Source organism: Schistocerca gregaria, chromosome 5, assembly GCF_023897955.1.
Source record: "Schistocerca gregaria isolate iqSchGreg1 chromosome 5, iqSchGreg1.2, whole genome shotgun sequence".
Classification (NCBI taxonomy): domain Eukaryota; kingdom Metazoa; phylum Arthropoda; class Insecta; order Orthoptera; family Acrididae; genus Schistocerca; species Schistocerca gregaria.
Genome location: NC_064924.1, coordinates 564871125 through 564888668, shown reverse-complemented (window position 1 = coordinate 564888668; position 17544 = coordinate 564871125).

Below are 17544 nucleotides of genomic sequence, written 5' to 3'. Positions count from 1 at the left end.
GACAAGAAAAGAATAGAAGATTTTGATATGTGGTGCTACAGAAGAATTCTGAAGATTAGATGGGTAGATCACATAACTAATTAGGAGATACAGAATAGAACTGGGGAGAAAAGAAGTATGTGGCACAACCTGACTAGAAGAAGGGATCAGTTGGTATGACACATTCCGAGACATCAAGGGATCATCAATTTAGCACTGGAGGGAAGCATGGGTGGAGGGGGGAGGATAAAAACCGTAGAGGGGGACCAAGAGATGAATACACTAAGCAGATTCAGAGGGATGTTGCTGCAGTAGTTACTCAGAGATGAAGAGGCTTGCACAGGAATGGGTTACATGGAGAGCAGCATCAAACCAATCTTTGGACTAAAAATCACAACATCCCATCCCAAATCAAAAATAATAGCAAAGTGCGTAGCTACAATACTGGAAGAGAGGATGAGCTTCACTCTTGTGGGTTATATCTGACTTTGGAGCAGAAAGGGGTGAATTATGTTGCCACAAAAATCTTTAGTCATTTACTAAATGGTGGTAAAAACCTGACAGATAGTCAAGCATCATTTAAAAATAATTAAAATTATTTCTGAATGACAATTCCTTCTACTCAGTAGAGGAATTTTTAAATATGAATTAGTAAAAATTATTGTATCATGTAAACAGAACTTGAAACGTCCCCTTGGGAAAATTATACAAGACTGGTCTATGTGAAACGTCCTCTTTGAACAATTATACACGAATGTGCTTAAACTGACACACAATATTTTTATCGCAACACAATCTGACTTCCAAAAATACGAAAGAATGGCCCTGACTAACATTAACCTATATGTTTCACAAATCACTTACCTCATAAAAATCTTCGTTACTCGAACTACTGCAATACAGCGAGCGCCACTACCGCCAGCTAACTAAAAGATTCAAACTACGGAAGCCACTAACTACTGAGGCACAGTTAGCAAATTAAAGATTTTAATAGAGAACAAACAATGTATTTACCTTAATAGTCATTATATATATATATATATATATATATATATATATATATATATATATATATATATATATATATATCAGTTCATGACACCAATTCTTACAAATTTCAAAACTCCGCCATCTCTCTCCCCACGTCCACCACTGCTGGCGGCTCACCTCCAACTGTGCAACGCTACGCGCTGTTAGCATCCAGCTGCCGCTGCCTAACACGACAATGGCAGACAACAATGCAAACCAGCCAGAGACTGCACACGGCAAAGCCAGTGATTTTCATACAGAGGGCTACGTGGCGGCGGCGTTACCAATAAAAAACCTAAACATCCTACTTACAAACTTATCTTAAACTGACAAATTATACATCATTGTCAAGTGTCATATCCATAACCTAAGGAATAATTATTAATGTAATGTAACTGAAATGAAACTTTGTGGGAGCTATAATGCTGGCTGGAATGATGTATATACATATCAGTATGTATTACATGTGAATTAAGTTGGTGAAACGTTATTGGACTCTACAGTAACAGAACAGATAAGACACTCGTACTGTACATAATAAAAGAAAAGCTGATGAAGCAGTTTTCATTATATAACGTTTTAAGTGAAAAAGCCAACTCTAATGAATGAGAAAAATATATTCATGGCGGTATGTTTCGTCTGTAATAGGATGACTGGAGCGATTGACATGGTTGGGGTTGTAGGGCGTGGCTGGGTAGAAGAAGGTGGCTGTTTTTAGCAATCTTCCTCTTTATTGTTGGTTCTTACAACACATTTTCCGGTAGCTCAGCCCCACCGCTCGTGTCTTGGTGGAGACGTGCTGATACACGCAGCCCGGGGAACGCGACGCCGTGCTCGGCCAGCGGCTGCACAGGTGGTAGGAGGCTAGCATCATGAGGCCCAGTCTAGCCCGCCTCCTGCAGACGCGGCGGCTCGTGATGACGCCAGGAGTCACCGGTGCAGCAGCGGGCAACGCCCTCCGGGGACAGCGTCACTGATGACGACGACACAACAGCGACCGAACGCCCAATCGGTCGAACCGATGCCGACACCCACCTCTGATGCCCTTAAATAGTGCAGACCGCTGTTGTATCCACCGGTTACGCGGCGGCGTGTTTATTAGAAGGTTCTCGATGAGTTGGCTAACGCAACCGCGCCGACGCCGCCCGCGCCTGCATAATTCTGCTAATGCTGCACTCTGACTGTTGATGGCTGCCGTGCACGTACACACATACCGACGGTCGTTGCAAAACTGTGTCACCTGCATAACGCGCCGGCCAGCCTTCGTCTGCTGTTTGCTGTGAGGCTGGCGAATCGCGCATTGAAACACACTAAATCACAATTTCGCACCATATTTCCTAAAAATAACCACTTGTCCTCTACAATTTTTCCCTTGTACGAAAAGAATTCGTCCCCGAATTCAACCAAAAAGTCAAAATACAGTTCACTTCACAAACACCACAAAATGCGACTATTTACACTGTGTTCATTCACCTCTATCCTCAGTCTAATCTTTTTTCATAAACATTACTCAGTGTTCCGCTGCAGTGCTTCACAACTGTTCAGTGATTTTCCCTAGACCCGTAGGTTAAAGGTTGGATGGGGCAGGATTTGGGTTACCTATCCTCTCGAGCTGATAGTACACTAATCCTACGACAAAGATAAAAAACATGTGGCGGTGGTTGATGATCCAATAACTAGGAAGCGTTGCTTATGTTCATTACAGTACTCATGCACTTGTTGAAAAAGATGTTCCATAGTTATACGTCCATCCTGAGCTGCTTGCATCCAGTCGAAAGAGCAAAGTCAGGTCTAATGTGCTATTCAAAAGAGTGACATTTTCTTTCGTGACGAATTGCACCGGTTGGTCAGGTACATAGATCAATGAGCGTGTTATGCTCATGATTGTGTCTCCAGTAATCACGGCTGGTAAACGGAAAGTTGGCCCTGAAATCTCACACTGTGTGCCGTTAATTAACAGTCCCTGCCCCTGAGGCTCTATTCTTTGCGTTCTCCCTTGCTTACCCTGCTCAAAACAAACCCAAATAACGACTGTGTTTTCCATTACTGAAAATACGCAATGTGGACCCACTTGCTGAAACAACTTCACCGTGCCTGCTATAATTTCCTTAGGGTTCCTGAGAGCGGAATAGAGAATACTCACAAGATTTGGGAACAGTGTGTAACAATTTCACGGGGCAGATAGTAACTGGACCTGTTTGACAACGCAGTAAGTCTTGTGCAGTGTGGAACGCATGAGCTTGTCTGTTACGTGCCACTAACAGTATTTCCCATACGGTTAATTCTACGAATTTCTGCAAAATTTCCCACTTGACTCGATATGTGTGCAAAGCGTAACATTCAAATTTACAATCCTTAAATGTTTATGGTATTATGATATGAAATCTCAGCAGGGTACCCATCCACGTACTGGTAACAGTGGCCATTTTGCAGTACAGAGATAAGTATTCATCTGTTAATGTCGTCAGTAGCTCCAGGGATGCGAGGAGTTCCGATTGAAGTTTCCGTAATCCTTCCCAAAGTTGTTCCAAAGGTAACAGTACCAGGGTTATGTGCCCACGAATTGCGTGCAACAAAGCCTTCTGTAGTTCCATGGCTTCTATGCGTGCTTCCGTAATACTATCTGCAAGAAAACGGAGCACTTTAGCGATTATCAGCTGTGAATCGATGTTATCCAACCGGTACTTGATTATACCCAAGTCGCGATTGGTTGTGTCGGCTGTGGCCTTAATGTGGAACATCAAGGTCGCGGCCAAAGCTCGCAATTGGCGCGTATTATTAACTACATCTTTCTCCAAACTCTCTAATTGGGTTGTGTGAAGATATAGCATTCCGTGGTTATTATTCACGTTATCCTGTACCTGCTGTAGAGTTTCATTAACACTTTTAATATCTTCCGCGTCAGCAGTCCCAAAAACAGTTTTTAGGATACCACCACCTGCATCTAACCATCCTCTTTTCCTACAGACTTGTGGGATTAACCCTGCAGTTTGCCACAACTGAGCTTGTAAGCGTGCAAAAGCTGATCGTAGTAGCTGATATTCCCCCTGTGTGTCATTAAACCTTGACTGATTAGCCACCATGGAATGAAGTTCATTAAATGTATTCTCTAATTTACAGATTTCTTCTTCAACGGCCCAAATATTACAGTCCACCCTTAAGGTCCATTGATGTCCGGACATAATTATGTCCCCTTGTCGCGAGAACAAAATACTACTTGACGTAGGATGTACCTTCAAGGCTTCAGCTAAGTTGCAACAGCAAAACAGAATAACTATGCTGAGAGATAGTGCACGCCTTCCCTCTTCCCTCTTCAGCACAACCCATGACGTTGGAACAGCTGTTCTTACCAGAATGTCACGGCTCCTGAGACACAAAAGAAAAACAACTCACATTAGATCTTCCTTTTTACGCATGGCCTAAGAGCATAATAGCATGTCTGATCTCTTCCACAATTAACTTGGTTCTCTTGTTTATCTGCTCCTTTCTTATTCTTTTTCTTAGATTCATCTTTCTATCCACTAGAAGGTACTGCAGACAATGAAGGAAGTTCCTGAAAATTCCCCTTGAAAGGCCTAATTCGGCTCACATGCACAATAGTAGAGAGAGTTGGAAGCTGTAATTTTGACATTCACCGGCGATGTCATCTCATTCACTGGGAAAGGACCTTGATAACGGGATACAAATATTATCTTTTACCTTTTGGCACATACGGATTAGTCATCATCACCCACTGTCTTACATGATATTTGGGTAAAGCCGCCTTTCTATTGTGAACTTCCTGTCTCTCTAATGCTTTAGTGTTCATTTTTTTCACCTGCCGCCAGATTGTTTTCAACTTTGTGGATAAGTCTTTAACAGCTGAAATATCGGTTCCTGGTGGGGTCTTGGGCAATTCAAATGGAGATGGCATCTTCTGACCGAACAAAATCCTGTACTTTCATGCACTTTTGAGTTATACGGCACGCTTACAAACGCGAATTTACATAATAACTTAACATCTTAGCTATTGTACGATGAAGTCTCTCAGTCCGACAGTTAGCCTGCGGGTGTAATGCTCTCGTTCTCAATTTCTTTACATGCAATAACTTGTATAACTGTTTCATCAAATCGGACACAAAGTTTGACCCTTGATCTGTAATTATAATTTCAATATCCATTGATGTATCATGGCGTGAGCCACTGTTTCGGCTCGCTGGTTCAAAAAAGCTGTTACAGACACATAGCGCGAAAAATGATCTATTATTGTTAAAACATAGCGATTACCCGCTTGTGTTTGCACAAATGGTCCTAAGACGTCTACGCCAAGTAATTGGAGAGGTCATCCGCTTCCAGTAGTCATTGCAACACAATTTTCTGATGACTCAATTCTGCCCGTTGAGCACACAGAATGTAATTCTTTACATACTGATCGACATCCTGCATATGGGTTGACCACCAATAACTGTGTGCTACCCTTTTTTCCGTTGCTCTTCGACCCGAATGACCAGAAAACATTGAATCATGTGCTTGCCTTAAAATTTCGCTTCGCAATTTTTCTGGTACGACTATGCATGGACCGTTCCTACTTTTACGGTACAATATCCCATCTTCTGCGATGAACTGTTGCTGCGCGACAAATCTTTGACAATCTGTGTTGGCAGTTTGTGCCTCCACCCATTCATTCTCATTCTCATTTATTCCTGTGCGCATGGCGCATACTTTACGACTCAGACCATCCGCGTTTCCTTGCGATTTACTCGGTCGATGAATCACTTCAAAACTGTACTCACTAAGATGCAAAGCCCACTTAGTTAATCTACTCATTGGGTCTTTAAGCCCTAACAACTACTTAAGTGCTGCATGGTCAGTAATCACCTTGAAATGTCGTCCATACAAATAACACCAGAAATAGGTTATTCTGAAAATTAATGGTAATAACTCCTTCTTGGTTGCCAAGTAATTTTTTTCTGCATTGTTTAGCTGTCTGGAAACATATGCTATGGGGTGTTCCTGCCCATCTATTTCCTGAGATAATACAATGCTCACAGCAAAATTGCTAGAGTCACAAGGTAATATAAACTGTTTACTAAAATCTGGAAAGGCCAAAACTGGACTAGATGCTAACAAATTTTTTAACTTTCGAAAAGCCTTTTCGCATTCTGCTGGCCAGTGAAATTTTGCTCCCTTCTACCACAACTGCGTGAGGGGCCTTGCAATTTCCACAAATTTTGGAATATACCTCCTGTGAAAATTGGCGAGACCTAAATAAGACTGCAGCTCTTTTACTTTTGTAGGTGTCGGGAGATTCATTACCACCTCTACAAGTTTTGGATCCATGTGGACACCCTCCTGTCCTATAATATGACCTAAATAACGGACTTCTTGTAACAAAAAATGACATTTTTCCATATGAAAAGTTAACCGCACTGCTCTCAGACGATCAAAAACTGCGTGCAAACGGCGCACATGTTCTTGCACGTCCTTTGAGAAAACAATTATGTCGTCCAAATATACCATAAACTGATTAGGTTTCAGCCCTCATAACACACTATCTAGTAACCGTTGGAAGGTTGCCGGAGCATTTTTGAGTCCGAAAGGCATTCGCTGATACTGAAAATGACCTGTAGGTCGGTCTTCCAGAGCGACCTCCAACTGGTGGTAACCGCTTCGAAGATGCAAGGTCGTGAAGTACAAACACTGGCCCAAATTGTCCAGCGTTTCAGTGATATTAGGCATTGGGTATACATCCGATACAGTATCACAACAAAAGTGATATGCCTCGCCCCCATCAGGTGATTTTTTACCCACTATTACGACAGGAACGAACCAGGGACTACTACTGGTTTCTATTATCCCATGCCTAAGCTGTTGATTAATAAATACTTCCATGACAGGCTGTAAACTTTTTGGAACATGATATGGACGTTTATATACTGGTGCTTCATTCCCAGAGGGGATGTAATGCTGAACTAATGGTGTGGCGGGCAGTGGACCATGAGAATTAAATAACTCTTTATATTCTGTCAAAAGGTTCTCCATGAATTCTCTGTCTTGCCCTTCTAAATTTGTTACTTTACCCCTCAGTGCGGACCAGCTGACAGACTCTCCCGGCATTGTGGAATCTGCTGTGAAATCCTTATCCAGTTCATCTTCCCCTATTATCTCCAGATTCGCTATTACGGTACCCTGTGCTAACTGTATCTCTTCAAGGCCAAAATTGTCAATACTGACAGGCACAACCTTTTTTCCTTCTATCTCCCACATGTAGGACACGCTACGGGGTGTAAAACACTTCATTTTATCCAGCAGCTCATTCTCAGACAAAGGTTCAATGACACACAACGAGTTACTGGCACACTGTCTCCAACACCTGCCCAGGTTATTTTCCCTGTACCCTTCGGTATAATATCCCGCGAGTTAACCCTTAGGAACCTTGTACGCAGTTTAGGTGGCCCACCTGATGTCTGGGCTGTTCCTTGCGACAGTAATGGTTTTTCGGCTGCAGAACCTTGGCGAAATTGTATTCCGTTAAGTTCTACTGTACGCTGTTCCAGGTTAACTTTTGCATGATGTGCAACCAGGAAATCCAATCCGAGTGTGATATCATAGCTGCTGCCAACAACTGGAAGAACTTCTACCTTCACTTGGAAGTTCCTTATTTCCACTCAGAAATTTAACACTGCTGATCCAAGTGACTTCACGTGTCCCCCACCACTCCACTTAACGCCCAGCGTGGGGGTTTTAATTCTACTTTACTGAGTACACTTCTACTCGCCATGGATACCTGAGATCCGGTATCCAATAAAAATTTGCTCCGTCTGCACCTCACCAAGACAGTCAGAAAAAAGTCTGCCACTGATTCTGCACTAGCATTAATCCCTACCGGGGGTGTTGCACAGTGGACACACCACCCCCTGCCCCGTTTAACTGAGGGGGGCGAGGCCCACCTTGCGGTTTCCTATCATGTTTCTGCCAGGACCCATTGCAATTACGCTCCATATGACCCCAACGTCTGCATATCCTGCACTGCACTTCCTTTCAATCGCATCTAATATGTCCCATCCGACCACATCTGAAACATTTTATTTGTGCATTAAACACTGCTTTCCTGTCCCGCGTCTTCATTACTGATTCAACTTCCTCTAACGCCACAGTGATTCCGACTGCCTGATTGAGAATCTTAGGGAATTCCATCCTAATCTTGCGGGAGGTTTCGGGCTGTATTCCCCACAAAAATGCGTCTAGTGCCCTCTGCTCAGCTTCCTGCAGAATGGCTTCATTAACCCTATCGGAATCCGTTAGCTCATTGGTGTTAACATTAATTTTTAGAATTCGATCTACAAAAGCTTCTATTGATACCAAATTCCTTCGATACATTCTATTAATTGTTTCCGATAATATCTAGACGTATTTTTCCACCGATATCTTTCAAGCAACCCTTTTTTGAATACTTCAAATGTCCGAGCATCCATTAATTCTTCATGTCATGTAACATATGCTCTGGCATCCCCACTTACTTTCAACTTAGCAACGTGCAAAAGTATTTCTGCACAACAATTTCCCAATTTAGCTGCCGTGCTAAGGTTCTAAAAAAAAAAAAATCATAACATCCTCCCCAGCTTTTCCCGAGAAAGGGGTGACCAAAGACGCAGCGTTAGTGTCAAGAATTAGTGCATTAACAGGAAACCGTTCCTTGCTCGCTGCTTTAGACCAAGCAAGGTCTATCTCTAACTCCGACACTCGCTCAAGTAGTTGCTGAATAACCACCTCACACACAACTGCTCCAACACTACCAGCTATCGAATCAAGACTACGGTAAGCCCAGAAAAAAGAACAGGAAGGGAAGACGGACTATGCTACAGGTTCAGACAAACCACCAAACGAAAAATTGGCACTTACTTGTCATGTTGCAGGAGTAGCTGATCCATTGTTGCGCTTCTCAAGTGCCATATATCCTCATAGATTACCAGCCACAATTTCTTCCAAATCCAGGGAGAAGACCACTACTGTCACCAATTGTAACAGGAGTGTGTGATGTGGAGGTTGCCCGACTGACACCACTTGGAACAGGATGACCGGAGCGGGTGACGTGGTCGGGGTTGTAAGGCGTGCCTGGGTAGAAGAATGTGGCTGCTTTTAGCAGTCTTCCTCTTTATTTTGGTTCTTCCAATACATTTTCTGGTAGCTCAGCCCCACCGCTCTTGTCATGATGGAGATGAGCTGATGCACGCAGCCTGTGGAACGCGACGCCGCGCTCTGTCAGCGGCTGTGCAGGCGGCAGGAGGCTAGTGGCATGAGGCCCGGTCTAGCCCGCCTCCTGCAGACCGCCGGCCAGTCCTGGGGGACAGCGTCACTGATGATGAAGACGAGACAGCGACCGAATGCCCAATCGGTCAAATCGAATGGCGACGCCCACCTCTGATGCCCTTAAATAGTGCAGACTGGTGCTCAATCCGCCAGTTATGCGGCGGCATGTTTATTAGAAGGTTCTCGATGAGCTGTCTAACGCAACCGCGCAACACGCGGCCCGCGCCTGCGTAATTCTGCTAATGCTGTGTTCTGATGGCACATGCATACATACCGATGCTCGTTGCAAGACTGTGTCACCTGCATAACGTGCTGGCCGGCCTTCGTACGCCGTTTTCCGTGAGGCTGGCGAATCGTGCACTGAAACACACTAAATCACAATTTCGCACCATATTTCCTAAAAATAATCCCTTGTCCTCTACCGTTGCATATATGGAGCATTACTCTGCAAAATCTGAAGCAAGTAAGGAACGATGGGAAACGAAAAGAATGACGAGACAAATAGAGTTGAAGGGTACAGGGGAAAAACAACCAAAGTCACCTTTTTAATACTTTTCAGTAATTTAATTTGAAGTTTAAACACACAGCAGATTAAGCACATTAGACACCCAGGAAACATTTTTTTTCTCTATAATAGTTATCAAGACGTTTTTCTAACAGACTCATCTTTTGAAATTAGTGTTGTGTCTTATATGTCCTATTTCTTAATAATTAAAAGTCAAGGTACACATGTTCACAAACAAATACAGTCATAGTTGGCTTGGGTTGGTTGGGTTGTTTGGGGAAGGAGACCAGACAGTGAGGTCATCGGTCTCATCTGATAAGGGAAGGATGGGGAAGGAAGTTGGCTGTGCCCTTTCAGAGAAACTATCCTGGCATTTGCCTGGAACGATTTAGGGAAATCATGGAAAACCTAAATTAGGATGGCCAGACGCGGGATTGAACTGTCCTCCTGCTGAATGTGAGTGCAGTGTGCTAGCCACTGCGGCACCTCGCTCGGTACAGTCATAGTCCACTTACTTTATAGAATTTATTATACAATTATTAAAGCAATTCCTAGGTTAAAACTATTAAGTTACTGGTATAATTAAGCCATATGTTGGACTCAGTCATGCTGCAAGTGATATAGGTTCCTTGGAGAAGGATCTTGATAAACAAGACTATATCATCATTATAGATGATCCTGGGAATAGTTTGGATGATGACAACAGATACAGAGTTGAGGGAGGTATCTTTAACATTGCTGAACAAGTAACACATATCTATGTGATGGTATTTTCCTTCTTCGAGCATTTTGGTAGGCTGTGGATGAAACATATGAAAGCTGTGAAGGAGGAGCAAGCGGAGCTTTGTGGAAATAAGACTGGTCACACACTAAAGTGGTTGATAACACCGCATTACCACAAACATCATGGTCTACATTTCAATAGAGCAGGGAAAAAGCTTGTTATAGATATTATCACCAATAGCATTAGAAACAAGCAAGGGATCAGCCATCCAATACCAATATTTTATAACATTCAATGTATACCTTTTTAGGATAAAAAAGAAAGACACATTGTAAAAGTACGAGGGTCAGTCAAAAAGTAATGCCTCCTATTTTTTTTTTCTACGTTTAATTGTCAGGAAATTTAAATGCAATTACATAGGTTGAAAACCACAACATTGAGGATCATTTTGTCACTTTTCAATGTAATCTCCGCCCATCTCTACAGCTTTGGTCCATCTTTGAACAAGGGCATGTATCCCAGCACGGTAAAAATCACAGCTCTGCTTCCTAAGCCATTGACGCACGGATGTTTTGACGGCCTCCTCATCTTCAAAATGAATCCCACGATGAGCTTCTTTTAATCGCCCGAACAGATGGAAGTCTGATGGTGCCAGGTCAGGGCTGTATGGGGGATGGGGCAAAACTTCCCATCCAATTTTGACAATCTCGTCAGAGGTGTGACGACTGGTGTGTGGTCTTGCATTGTCATGCAAAAGAAGAACATCTGCCATTGATTTTGTTGGGCGAACTTGCTGAAGACGTGCTTTAAGTTTTTTGAGGGTTGTGACGTATTGAACAGAATTTATTGTGCATCCCTGCTCCAAAAAATCAACCAGAATCACACCCTCTGTATCCCAGAAAACTGTTGCCATAACTTTCCCTGCCGATCGCACAGTTTTGAATTTTTTCTTCCTCGGCGAGCTTGTGTGACGCCACTCCATTGACTGCCTCTTTGATTCGGGTTCAAAAAAATGCACCCATGTTTCGTCCCCGGTCACAATTTTTTTCAGAAACTCATCTCCCTCCAAACGGAAGCGCTGCAAGTGTTGGGATGCTATTGTTTTCCTCGCCTCTTTATTCTGATCGGTTAACATTCTTGGAACCCACCGTGCACAAACTTTTGAGTACCCCAATTGTTTAATAATCGTGATCACACTGCCTTTACTAAGAGAAATAATGCGACACACTTCATCTGCAGTCACCCGAAGGTCACCACGAATGATGTCATCAACTTGCTGAATGTTGTGTGGAGTCACTGCACTCACCGGCCTGCCGCTCCGCTTTTCGTCAGTCAACGGTGTTTGCCCTTCAGCTTCCTTACAACGACGAACCCATCGTCTAACAGTGCTGACATCCACTGTCACAACACCATACACCTTCTTCAGTCTTTCATGAATGCGTATGGGCGTTTCACCTTCTGCATTCAAGAATTCAATCACACAACGCTGTCTCAAACGAACATCGATGTCGGCCATCTTACAAACTTCTGCTGTGCTGCCACCTGTTGACACAGAAAGTTACTACTGCAGTGGATTGCAGAAGAAGGCTTGAGGAATGGCGCCAAATTCAAATTTTTCACTTAACTTAATTTTTTTAAGTAGAAAAAAAATGGGAGGCATTACTTTTTGACCGACCCTCGTAGTACTAGTAGTAGTAGTAGTAGTAATAGATAATAATCTGACATACCAAAATTAGAAGTCCAGACGCTAACAACCATCATTGTTTAGAAATATTCCATCAGAATATAAGAAGGGTGCTAAACAAAAAGGAAGCAGTTCTGCTTTCAAAAGATACAACAGGTTTAAATGAAACAGATTTTGGTGTATTTTGCTTTACAGAGCATAATCTAGAAGTTGCAGAAACTGTGTAAATGCTACAACTGGAAAAACAGTCCATTGTAATTAAAGCTGTCCACTGGGCAACAATGGGAAATATCCCAAAGTTTCTTGCTCGGTTAGAAACTCATAAAATTTTACTTGAGCATTAGCAAAATTATTGATGTTGGAATTTTAACATTGACTTTCCATCATCCATTGTAACCATGATCTTATTCCCAACAAGGACAGTGGCTGCAGCAAGACAGCGATTGACAGTGTTTGTCCTGGATTCCACAAAATCTTATAATGTAAAAATACAGGCAGTAATTAATGACATATCTGATAATGATGGTCAAACAGCAGTTCCAAAACGTAGCTATAGAAAAACAGTTAATGTAAGCACCCAAGTTAGGCATGTCAGAACAATATACAATGAGACCACCAATAAGTTTAGAATTAGTCTACACCAGGAACTATTACACTATGGTTAAAAAACTTAACTCATTTTTAAACCTTTTTCTCAAACACTTTGAACCCCTCCCAAACACATATCAAAATTAAATAAAATGTAAGTAGGCAGAAAGGAAGGATAACATCTAGATTACTTTTGAATACATTATCGGAGTGAACAGTGATCAATATGTTACAAATAATTACTATCAAAAACAGTCTTGATCACAATTTATTTATTATGGTGACCGGTTTAGACCACTACTGTGATCATCTTCAGACCTATGAGTAAGAACCTCCTGTAGAGAATCACTGAAGATGAACACAGTAGTGGTTGAAACCGGTCACTGTAATAAATAAATTGTGATCAAGACTGTTTTTGATAGTAAATATTTGATAACATCTAGGATTAGAATATCATCTGCCAAAAAAAGGGGAACTTTACATATAATACAAGAATGGTACACATAAAGCAGTGACAACACACAATAAGATGTACTGTAAACTCTTAAACCCTGTAATCAAGAAGGTCCAGGACATACATTATGCATGTCAAACAATAAAACAATAAAACAAAAACTACATTGAAAAATCATAAAATCGGAAAAAACAGGGACAAAATACCAGAAGAATTAGGGGTAGTACAGTTAATATAAAATGGGACAGATGACAATCATCTGGAAAGGGAAGTCTTAGATTTTAATAAATTTTTCCTCTCTGTAGCTGAAAACACATGAACACAAAACACTCAGCCTCCCACAGCTCAGTCGCATGATCGAGATTACGGAGATAGCAACGGCTGTGTACCTCTGGTATTGTCAGGTGAAACAAAAGAAGAAAAGGTACTGGGTACATCCTATGTTGCAATCCCACGCTACATATGGAATGTTTGTTACTTTTTTGTGAACTTCGTGAACACAAAGATATATTCTTCAATTTCACTAGGATGTTTATAAAAACTTTTGATGAAATATTAAATAAAATTGGAGAAAGCGTAAGAGGTACAGACATAGCAATGCAACAATGCATAGGAAATCAAGAGAATTAAGGTAAATTTTATTAAAGAAAAATTTTGCCAATAATGAAATTATTAATGTTATGTAGTAAGTAAAATTAACTTGATGATTCATCAAAACATGTAAGAAGTGGTGATGTAACGCGATTATCAATCCTGCCATCATTGGTGGTTTCTGATGGGGACTGTGGTGAATTATTATTTTGTGAAAAATAAGAACTAGACTTCATGGGAGAGGTTTACTGATAATATCTTGTTCCATCAGTAAATAACGATGTAGATAGAGGCTGGTATTGTGAGGAATATCCGGATGATGATTGTGAAAAATGGTGAAAAATGATGGTGAAACATCTACACTGGATAATACGTAGGAAGATGTGCTTGGGCAGATAGGATGAGGTTGAGCTTCTGCAATAATACTTAAGATTCGTCGTTTTGCAGACAACTTCAGATGTTGAGCTATTTTTTTGAAATCGCTGACCAAAGACAAGAAAAAAAGCCTGTCCTCATCTGTCATATTTTGTGTGTCCAATTGCTGCCTGGCTTCTGCATATTTTTGCAGAACATCGTTAGTAGGCTTCTAATTTCGTCTTCTGCATGTGATCACCCTAGCCTGGTATGGTCCACTTGGTAATTCACTTTCTACTGTGGCCCAATTCTTGGCATTCTCACGGGACACGCTGCTATGCGTATGCGACGGTGGATTGGTAATATTCAGAAATGATACCAGATTAAAATACAGATATGATGTCTTTCTCGCAGCTGCAAAACCACTTTTACCAGTTAATCTCTGTTTCTCTCAGCTGTATGAATCTTTAATGTTGCGCCATTTCTTCTGTAACGACATACCAATAAAAATGAAATATTATCTTGCTACAATAATAACTATCTTCGTAAAGGGAAACTACAAATAGTGACATGTTAGATGCGTTTCCGCATGCCATATGTGGTAGGAACTGATGGGACATACATTAATTTAAAGAAAATGATTAGAACAATTCTGTTTATTAGATTCTCTTAGGAAAATATTTCAAGACATTTTGTTCAGAAAAAAGTTGCCTTAAAACTAATCTATCTCGCAAAAGAGTGAAATAATTTAGTAATTTCTCCCTTTCAGATAGCTGGCAACTGGAAATTCGTTCGTTGATTTGCATCATGGTTTCTGACTTGGAGTAACAACAATCAGAGAAATTGTAAGAAGAGTACATTCATCAGTCTGGATTATCTTAAAAGATGAATGTTTGTCAGAACCGACCAAAAACGACTGGCTGCCAATAGCAAAAGATTTTGAAACTATGTCCAATTTCCCCAACTGTCTCGGTGCTGTTGATGGAAAGCATGTGCGACTAGTGAAACCAGCAAACAGTGCATCAATGTTCTTCAACTATAAGAAATGTTCTCTATTGTAATAATGCCTGCTTGTGATGCAATCTATAAATTTGTCGCTGTAGATATGGGATTGTATGCTAAATGTGCTGACTCAATGGTATTTCAACAATCAGTGTTCTATAAGCGAGTACTGTCCAGTAACGTAGACATTTCGGAAGACAAACACATTTCAGACTAAACAAAACGCCAGTGCCTTATGTATTTGTTGTTGACACAGAATTATGTCCATATGTAGGTCTGCGACTTGATACAAAAAGAAGTATTCAACTACCGTCATTCTCGAGTGCATGTTCGGGATATGGCAAATAAGTGGAGGATCTTTCACAGATCCCTGAATTTGGATGTCGATTTCGCCATAGACATTGTTAAGGCATGTTGTGTTTTACATAACTATGTACGAAAGAGTGATGGTATTCATTATTTAGATACACTGTATGCATATCCTTTAGTTCATGAGGATATTCCACAATGAATACATAGATGTGCATCCAGTTCACACTACAGAAACGTTTTTTTCCTATTACTTTGTACATGAAGGCACACTGCCATAGCAGCTGGATTACATTCACTGAAGTCTGAATTATATGTACATGTTATGTTAATAAATATTGATAAAAGTAATAGAACTTACACAGCATCTTTTGTTCCTGCTGTGTTGCACAGTCTCTACCTCCAAACATCATAGTATCTTCCTCCCACATTCTCTTTTTCACACTTTTGTCAGCATATTCTTTGGATGACAAGTCCCACAAAGCAGGTCTCTCCCTTATGTAAGATCCTTCAGCAGACACGCAGCAACAAACAAATAATAAAATGTCAAATATCTCCACTGCTGAAACCGGATTGACGGCTGGCCACACACTGGCAGTGCAGTGTGCTGCTCCATTCAGCTGCGTGTAATTTTGGCCACAGCGGCGCCCTGGCCGAAGGCTGGTCGCATGACAAAACGCTGGCCACATGGGTGGCTGGCTGCAGTCGGCTCAGTGCGTGTTGCGCAGCACCTTTACATGCAAACCTGACCACATCCAACCAGTGCAACTCTGGCAATGGCCGAACTAGTGCTCAATTTCCCTTACCCAACGTACACCAACAATAACACTGCACTCCAAACCAGAACACCAAACAAAATTACAAAAATCACCAGATCTCAATTTCACTTTTCTAATTTTTTATCATGCAACAGGTTTATTGCATGCAATGCTAGAATTAACGTTCTTTTGAGTTCTGAAGGAAGGATAGAAACAGAATTGCCCAATGAGAAAGAAAGAACAGGGAAATATTGAAAAGCTTAATTAATGCAGTTTGCTATTTAGCGAAACAGGAATTATCTTTCAAGGCCATAGGGAAAATTCAGAGTGTGCAAAAGAAGAAATTACTTAGAATTTCTTCTTGTAAATGCCGAGTTTGATCCTCCGCTGAAAGAACATTCAGTAACATTCATAGTTTTCCATGGTACATTGTTAAACATTTAAAATGCTTTAATAAATGCAGTAGCTGATATTTTGAGAGACAACATCTAGAATGAAGTTAAGAATACAGGTTCTGTGGCTATTGCGCTTAAAAAAACATCAGATAAAAGCAATAAGTCATAGTTATCACCTCTATCCCATTACTTTTCAGTTCCACAGAAAAAAGGAGTGGAATAATTTCTTAGGTTTCAAAAAGTGAGTGCCAACAAAACGGTAACAGCTCTTTTAATCATATTAACGAAATAATGTAACAATATAACTGTGGGTATCATCTAACTGCACAAACCTATGATGGCGCTGCCATAATGAGTAGCCACTTCAGAGGACTCCAAAGTAAAGTTCTGGAAAACAAATTCCAATGCTCTATTTACATAGTACTGTGCTCATGTAATAACCTTGTACTTCAAGAATCATTAGAATCTAACATGGACTTCAAATTTTTTTATCTTAAATCGCTGCCTAATTTTTTCCCCGTTCTTCTAAGAGATTACATGAGCGGAAACATTCATGTCCCAGAAACTACCATCATTGTCTATAACGTGCCGGAATTTTACCTGTAGAGCAGGGGTGGCCAACTTGCAGCATGTGTGGCACTAATTTTTGGCCCAAGGTACTGTTTCATATGAAAGAAAATTTTAACTTTTATTTCACATAAAACCCACAAAAGATCATTCCATCAACCGTTTTTCATATCATATCCAATTACAATAGCTCAGTTCATTGATTCAACTATCATTAGATTTTCGTCAACATTCCTGTTTGAAAAAAATAATATTTTGGATTTATTTTGAAAAGCCCATGTGCCATTTTGAAGAGGATGCAATTCTCCTTGCTGAT